Below are 9,288 nucleotides of genomic sequence, written 5' to 3' on the forward strand. Positions count from 1 at the left end.
TGTCTAGTTTCCCCATTTCGATCTAAAGCATGTAAAAGAAAGTGATTATTATTCACCATGGATTACCAATTGATTTTAATGCCCCCATTTCACTTATATATCCTTTTAAGGTAGGACGGAGGTTAAATACACTTGCATGCCTCGAAAGTAATGCAAGTGTCATTTTGAATCCGTTTAAACCTTAAAAGAGCATATAGTTAGGATTATGGACAAATTCAATGTGTGATGTAAATGCCCATTCTATCATACTCCATTTAGACCATAAAGTCCTAAACTATGATTTGCAACTTCGAACACATTGAAATGAACGAATAAGCATTTGAATTACATGAGAAATCCGCCATGGACCTATACATTTCATCTAAAAGTGAAAGAATGGTCAAATGGAGTATGACGCCCTAATCATGCATTCTAAAACGAAAGGGCATTTATACCAAGCATTGAATGTCATTTAGGCATTTTTTAAGAATGTGCCAACTAACATGCATAATTGTAAAAGAATGGAATGTAACGATACTTGCTTACCATGATATTTTGTTTGGTTTTAGGTATACCAACCACAAAGACAAGCGAATGCAACCAGTGAAGTTTTGATGCCTAAAAGGGTAGGATATGCTAAAGGCTCAAGGTCATCACCTTAATGGACAAGGGATTCCATTCCAATAGGCAATCGGCCTAAAGTGATGAAATATTATTCCACCTCGGTAATCGGTATTGTATTTAAACGATCCCATGAGCAATCGGCCCATAGTTCCGCCTAAACACATACCTCTTAAGGGTAATCCTAAATGTAGCCGGGGTTGGGCCACGGGTGGTGTGTGCTAATGGAGTAGTGCTAAAGCAATTTAAAGACATGCATAGCAATTAATAACCAAACGGCACTTCTAAAATTCATTCAAACCACATTCAATCCCAACACCATCCTGCAAAACAAGGGTTAGCAAAGACAACACCCCTTATACCACCCGCCTGCAAAACCATTTAACATTACTATTAGCGGGACGTACTTGGGATCCTTGCAAGCACAAAACACAAGCATATCGTTCTATCTAGGCCTAAGTCCACTTAGAAAAGGTAAGTCCCCAGCGGAGTCGCCAAGCCTGTCGCGCCGCGCTTTTTTGGGACTTTCGGGATTTGCGCGCTACGGAGGTATTTCCGTGTAAGAGTCTCTCCCAAACCATACCTCACGTGACAGTGGAAGGTAAATTCCTATTTCTAAATTTGTGATTTTGGAGTCGCCACTAGTCATTATTGGTAGGTAGACAAGAAACCTAATCGAGGTACGGGAGAAATACCACGATTCTACGAACTAGAGATTCTGAGCACGGGGACTTGATTATGTTATTGATCTCGAATTGAGATCCCTAACGCCCTTTCGGTACCTAAGAACGATACGATATCTAACGTGTCATGCGAATTTCCGAGGCTTACCCACTAATTCTATCCATTCTAATCGCAGGAAGAACCAAACAAGTATTAAATGTACAATCAATGTCAATCATATCAATCAATCCTAAATGGTCTCTAAAAATGAAAATCAATCAAAACATCCAAACCCTAATGAAGCTCTAGAAGCTTATTCATTTCATGATTTACATTTTTTTTAGGGTTTTAGGGTTTATAACCCCTGAATTTGGGATTTTCTAAAAATGCCACTTCGGCACTTCCAAAAATTCAAATCTCACTTTTTATGGTTGGTCACGGTATTTTTGGACAATTCTGTGAATTTTTAAAATTTTTGATTTTTTTTTCGAAAATTTAATAAATCGAGAATTGATTGATTTTTTTTATGATTTTCTGAAAATTTTTATGAATTTTCCAATTTTTCAATTTTTATTGATTTTCTGAATTTTCTGAATTTTTATGAATTTTCTGAAAATTTATGAATTTTTGTGAATTTTCTGCAAATTTATGAATTTTTGTGAATTTTCTGAAAATTTATGAATTTTTGTGAATTTTCTAATTTTTTGTGAATTTTCTCTGTTTTTCTGAATTTTTTTTCGATTGTCCAAATTTTTTTAATATTTTCTGATTTTTCAAAAATTTTTATTTTTTATTTTTATTTTTGAGTTTTTTAGATTTTTTTTTATTATTTTTATTTAAATTTCCCACGGGGAAAATGAACCAGACCGGCCTGGTTCGACCGGGTTCATCTTGGCCAAGCCGGGCGTCGCCGTCGCCGTCGCCGGCGCCGGCGCCGGCGCCTGCTGTCTTCTCCGGCAAGAAACAGCGCCAAAACGATGCCGTTTCTGGCAATTCTCACTTCGGCATTTCGCCGAACACCTAGTGTGCACACTTTCTTATTTTGGGTTTTCGAGGACGTGGCTTTGAGCCTTCCTCTGACGACCTTCCGGCGATATTCCAGTGTCATTTTTAGGTTCTTTGTCGTCCTCATATTACCACCTATCATTCCAGCCTAATCAACTCACCGCCGGACCTTCGTCGGCCGGCGAAAAATTGGTTCAAATAACCTAACTTGTAAACTGTTCTAATCATAGAATTTCCAGAACTGCTAATCCTAATTCTAACCGCCCTAGCCATCTAAATCGCTCAAAACAGGCATCAAAACATCAAGCAAGGTAGGAGGTTACTAACTTGAGCGGCCATTTGCCGCGGGTGGCGCTCCGGCGAAGCTCGGGGTTTCCGGCGAGGGTCATTAATGGTCGGTCGACTCAATTTTATGCGTTTTTTATGCCCAAAATGCAATCAAGTAACACAAAATATGATTAGAAACTAGTTCTGAACATCAAAATGCCAATATTCACCGACGAAATCGCACAAACATGCATATCGGAATTGAAACCGAATTCTGGAAAATTTTGAAACAAATGACTATGAGCCAACTTTACCTTCTTCGTCCGATGATCAAGAGGAATTTCCAAACTGATCCGCGCCTCTATAGTTGTTCCTTTACACTTGAACTTCACCCTAGTAGCTTTTGATTCGTCGGAGTAGGTCTTGGCGCGCCGGACGGAGCTCATTTTCAGGGCTTCACGATCAGTTTATCTGACTGAAACAACCAGAGGAGAGTCACGGCGAATCCACGATTCGCCGGTGCTCCGCCGTCCACGGCGGTACCGAACACTCGTGAGAGGACTCTCGACCCTCCCTCTCCAGATCCTTCTCTTTGATTTCTCCTATTTCTCTCTCCTCTCTCTCTCTGGCATTTCCTCGAGTATCTTCTCCCCTCAATGTTCAAGTTTTTTTCAGTTTTTCATTGGTCAAAAATCCCGTCACAAAGTTTGTTGGAACCAACCTTGAATCGGTTAGGGTGATTCCCTGGCGCCAGCTGGCAAAATCAATTTGCACGTGTTAAATCGATCGGGGAAGATTCATGAAGTTGCGGGTTTGAGAGATATTTTCTGGGTTTTTTGTGCCTTAGTGAGTCGGGTAAGGAAGACAACCAACCCGGGTTGGGTCGGGTTGACCCGGCTGACCCGGGTTGGTCTAAATTCGTCAATTAAGCTCATTTTTTACCCAATTTTCAAAATTAAACCCTAAAATTGAATTCCCCATCACATTCCGAACCCAAATATATGATTTTCCCTAATTTTTGTTGTAATTGTGTCCAAGATTTTCACATTTTTGTATTCGGGTTAATAGGATTTTGTTCAATTTGATTTCCTAATGACCTGATTAGGCAAAATTGATGCCAAAATTGAATTATCCACATCTAATTAACCCTAGAAATGATGGTCTCATGGTTCGACAATTTCATATTGGACACGATTCCCAATTTGGGTTCAAAATTCTTAATTTTCAATTGAATTTTGGGGATTTTTTATTTTTATGTCAGATTGTGCTATTGGACCAACCATTATATAATTCAAGGTCCCAGAATCATTTATTGTGAAGACACTATGGCCTAAAAATGACTAGAAAAAAATAAATTGCATTTTTGGTTCAATTCGGGTTTAATTTTGCCCCATTTTGGGAAAAATATATACCCGATTGAAAATTTTCAAAATTGATGATGTATTCATGAAATTGGATTTAAAATAAGACTAATAACTATTTTTATGGAATTTGTTGATTCTATTTGCTATTTTTCTTGATTTTCTCACTTATTTTGACTAAAAGAAATTAAGGAAAAATGCAGAAAAATGCTAAAAAATTATTTTTTGGTTTAGAAATAAGTTTCTAGGCTTGGCCAAGATTCATAGTCCTAATTTTGAGATTTTTGAAAATATGAAAAAAATAAGTTAAAAATCAGGTATCAACAAACGTGCCAAGAACAACCACAAGCATTCTTACCTTATCTTGGCACACACATATCCCTATACATTATAACCATCATAACATAGCAATGCTCTCCCGAGCACACACGATACAAATCATGGCATATCATGCAAAGCACAATTCATAATCTAAACATGCTCAACATCATTCTCAAGCATATAGCATTCCCCGATGCATATCACACTCGTAGTTGTTCAAATTATTAATGACCCCTCGGGCCACAACCGAACCCCTACTGGTCTTCAGGCATAGTTGGGCATCGTCTCGCTACTTCGGGCACAGCAACGTCTGGGATCGAACAACCCCCGGCAAGCCGGGTACTAGATGGCATTCCAATTAGGAGCATCGGTCCGGCCTCCACCGCAACACGGCATCATCTAGTACCTCGCCTAGACGGCATCCGAACTCCCACCGGACATCGTCAAGAACTCCCGCCTAGACGACATTTGTCATGACCATGCGCACGCATCATTCACTCTATGCCAATTCTTATCTTTGCAATTTAGCCAATGGCGAGTGTTTATGACGTGCAAATCTCTCCGAATAAACGTGTCATGATACACATGTATATCCAATTGTCAATCGCATGATTAGCCAACGAATGAATCAAATCCGCCATTGAAAATCTGAACTCAACCGACAAGTACTAATTCAGCCATAAATTAACCACAACTCAAATTAGCCTTAAAGCACCAAATCAACCAATGATCAATCAAGCATAAGTAGCCATTAAGCTAACACAAACAACCATTCCCTACTCAGCACCGAAATCAGCCACAATTAATCCGATCAAGCCATGAATTAATCAAAAACAACCGGCCATTAAACAAACAAGCCGAACCAACCATTAATTAAACGAGATCAATCACTAAATAGCCCACAATTCGACATTTTAGTCAACCACAACTCTGTCCCTAGTTGGTCCACTAATCAGGCCACAAAACCGACACTATACAGCCACGAAATTACCATTAAATAACCATTAATCAACCCCCTAATCACATCCATTAATCACCCATTGTCCTAGTCAAGGTTTAGAGATTTACTTACTCAAAACCTAAGCAAGAAACCAAGCAAGGCAGCAGCAACAATCATGGCAATGGCGGCGGACAGCAAGCGGTACCGGCGGCAATGCAAGGCATAAAATGGCGATGCGGCTCACGGCGGTGAACAAACACGAACATGGTGGCGAGTGGCGACCGAACCAAGAGAGTGAGAGGGAAAGACAAGGTTGGCGGTTGGTGGCTGGCAAATGGCGGAGAGCGGTTGCCGGATGGTGGGGGACAGGTGGCTGGTGGTGCTAGTCGATGATGGTGGCAGTGTGAACGGTGTGGTGGTGGTGATGGCTGAACGAAATAAGGGAGGAACATGGTGGCCGAAGTGAGCAACGAGATGAACGGCGAGCAGTGACGGCCGCGGCTGGTCACGGCAAACGATGGCACCCACGGCGGCTCACGACGGTCGGACTATTGCTAGTGGCTGATGGTGATCATGGCTGGGGGCTGGTCGATGGTGTTCGGCCAAAAAATAAGAGGGAGAGGGAGAGTGAACTTGCTCAGGAATGGAAGAGAGAGAGAGAGAGACAAGGGTGACCTACCCCACTAAAACCCTATTAACAACCCCACTCACATCCAATGGCTAGAATTCTATCTTGATCAACACTCCAAGATCCAAGGGTCACAATCACTCTATCTAGTGGCAATCGAGGTAAATAAACAAAGAGGAGAGGAGCAAAGTTGTCCATAATGGCCGGCCAAGAGGGGAGTCTAACAATGTCCAAATTGCTCTTTAACACAATAAGGAAATCGAAAATATTTTAGGGGTAAAATGGTCTTTTTCAACTTCCAGTCCGAATTTCACTTTTTCAATAATTTCAGAGTGATCCGACAATTAGCCGAGCTAAATGAGGCGACGTCCAATAAATTAGTCGTGGAACCCTTGAAAGTTCGATATCCAATTTCGGATTCTAATTCATAGCCAAAATCAATCAATCGCGACCTTAGTGTATCTCAAACTAACGAGTGAGTTTTAGGAGTTACGCGTGTTCGACCCATGATCGATACGATATCGAGCCACGTTTAAGCTTACTCAAGTCGTGGTGACCTCAGTTGTCAAGTAATTGCGAGGATCAATTACTAGTTCCATAGGATACGATTGTTTGGAATTGGCTTAGGGTCGTTCGCAATTCATACATTGGTCAAGCGGAATCACTCGCGATCTAATTGTATATCATTGGCGAATTATTCCAGAACCATCCTTGGATCGGTCTATAATGGCCCAAAATTGTCCCTCGTCAATCCTTATGGTCGAATGGTCAATCCACGGTCGAGTTCTTAGGTCGAGCGTACTTAATTCCTAGCTAGTCTTTCCCTAACGGTTAGTCCTCTCATGAGTGATCAATTCAGAGTGAAATTTAACTGAAAGTGCATCGATGAGATATTCATTTCGTAAGTCCCGAAAAAGGTCAAAATTTAGAATGTCACAAAGCATTTCATTCTTAATCCTAAACACATTATCCTTTGCAAAGCCCGATTGAGCTTGAATATTCATTTCAAAACCCAAATTGGTGATGATCTCCTCACACTGAGGCAAAGGGTGTGATCCACCTCAAACCGATTAGAGACAAAAAGGCATGACAAAGAATCCTTAGAGCTCAAAAGGGTCCGAAGCCAAAAGAATTAGAAATGCAAATTCAAAAAGAGTCAAGGGTATGAAAAAGCAGTGTGCCTGGTAAAAGCAAGGCCAATGCCCAACAAAAGAGAGCAAAAAGAAAGAAAAAAGAGATAAGAAAAGCATTCAAAAGAAGAATGACAAAAGAAAAATAAAAGTTGTGAAAGACCAAAGATCACAAGTTAAAAGTTGAAAAATAAAAGACCATGATGAGCATTAGAGGACTCTTGTGGTCATAAAAAGAAAAGATCCCCAGTGGACAAAAGAAAAGGAGTGATGATGCTAAGAAGATCACAAATTTCATAAAAACCCTGAATTAAAAATAAATGATCCTTTTGAGCCTACCCAATACCAACATTTCAACCTCACCCAAAGTCTCTTCAGATTGGGACGTTAAGAGTAGATACATGATTTCATGACTGAAGTCATCACTCAAAGAAGTGTATGCAATCTTGTCTTATCTTATCATCGAGGTTCTTAACTTGTAGACTTGAAGTGAGTTGAAAGAAAGTTAAATTCTTTCTTGGCCTCAAAATGCTATCCTTTGAATAGCCATTGACCAAGCCTAAATTACAATCCTGCAAAAGACCTTATCGGATCAATCAGATTGTATACATTGCGAATATCTCTGAATACCCAAGGAATGGTTATGAGAGATAAATTGGAGAAACACAAAGTGATTCCTGTATCAACGGATGAAGAAAAAAAACCAAACTCATAGATTGAGACAAATTCTTTCTAATGAAGGTCTTTCGATTGATCATCTCAAGCATTTCTTGAATGATTTCAAGCAATTTGCTCAAATACTTCCTTTAAAAGGAAATTTGATTGTTTAAATGCATTAACACAAAAAAAATGTGTGTTTTCAAATCAAAACCACGTTTCCTCAGTTTGTGGTAAACTTAAAATCACGTTTCACCCAGTTTGTGGTCAACTTAAAACCCTAACTTTTCAAAATGGTTCTGGGTCTTTCCTTAAACCCCGACTTTTCAAATGGTTTGGGTTTTTCCTTAAATCCTAACTTTTCAAAATGGTTTTGGGTCTTTCCTTAAACCCTAACTTTTCAAAATGGTTCTAGGTCTTTCCTTAAACCTCGACTTTTCAAAACGGTTTTGGGTTTTTCCTTAAACCCTAACTTTTCAAAATGGTTCTGGGTCTTTTCTTAAACCTCGACTTTTCAAAACGGTTTCGGGTCTTTCCTTAAACCCTAACTTTTCAAAATCGTTTTGGGTCTTTCCTTAAACCCTGACTTTTCAAAAACGTTTTCGGGTCTTTTCTTAAACCCTAACTTTACACGGTTTCGTGGGTTATCCTTAAACCACAAGGGTTCGTGGGGAACCTTAAAACCACATGATTTCATGGGTTAAACCACAAGGGTTCATGGGGAACCTTAAATCCACAAGGTTTCATGAACCTAAAAACCACAAGGGTTCATGGTGATTTTAATAGTCTTTTCAAGTGTACGCAGGTTAGCAGTCTCGGAGCTATCACCCTCCGCAAGTGATCCTGTAGCCTTGAACAACTTTTTCAAAATGGCCCATCAAGGGTAGTGGCCTCTTCCTAGTCCTTTTGCAAGTGTACACGGATTAGCAGCCTCGGGATCCCTGCAAGTGATCGCAGTCCGTAGCCTTAGAAAACTATTCCACATGGTTTGTAGGTGTATCCTTAAACCACAAGATCAAAATTTAATTAGTCACAATCATCACCATCACCAATTTACATTTTGAAATAATCAGCAAAGAAGCTCTCACAGACAGGTAAGTCTCTCTCTCTCTCTCTCAATCACTAAAATTCATCAAATGCACCAAGGTAAAAAATTAGATTAAGTCAAGAATTCTAAAGCAAGACCCCTGATCAGTTGTTGTGACATTTTCATTTGTTCTTATAGTTGAGTCAATTAGAACTCAGGTATCACCTTGTATTTGAGATCAACCTCTGACGAGCTTAATCTTAAAGAGGGGTAGCTGTTGAGATCTGATTTTTGGTCTATTTTTTAAATTTTCCTAAAAATCACAAAATTATGATTAGGAACCTTGTCCATGCTTAGGAACCTATTTCTAAACCAAAAATAATTTTTTTTAGAATTTTCCTGAATTTTTCCTTATTTTCTTTGGGCCAAAATCAGTGAAAAATCAAGAAAAATACCAAATGGAACTCAAAAATCCAAAAAAAAAAAATATCCATTGGCCTTCTTTTAATTCCAATTTCATCACTGCAACTTCAATTTTGGAAAATTTCAGTTGAGGATATGTTTTTCCCAAAATTGGGAAATTTCATACCCTAATTGAGCCAAAAATTCAATTGAGTCATTTTTAGTCATTTTTAGGCCATAGTGTCTTCACAACAATTGATTCTAGGACCTTGAATTGCATATTGGTC

This window comes from Syzygium oleosum, unplaced genomic scaffold, assembly GCF_021117445.2.
Source record: "Syzygium oleosum isolate NSW1041296 unplaced genomic scaffold, Sole_v2.1 Sole_v2.12, whole genome shotgun sequence".
Classification (NCBI taxonomy): Eukaryota; Viridiplantae; Streptophyta; class Magnoliopsida; order Myrtales; family Myrtaceae; genus Syzygium; species Syzygium oleosum.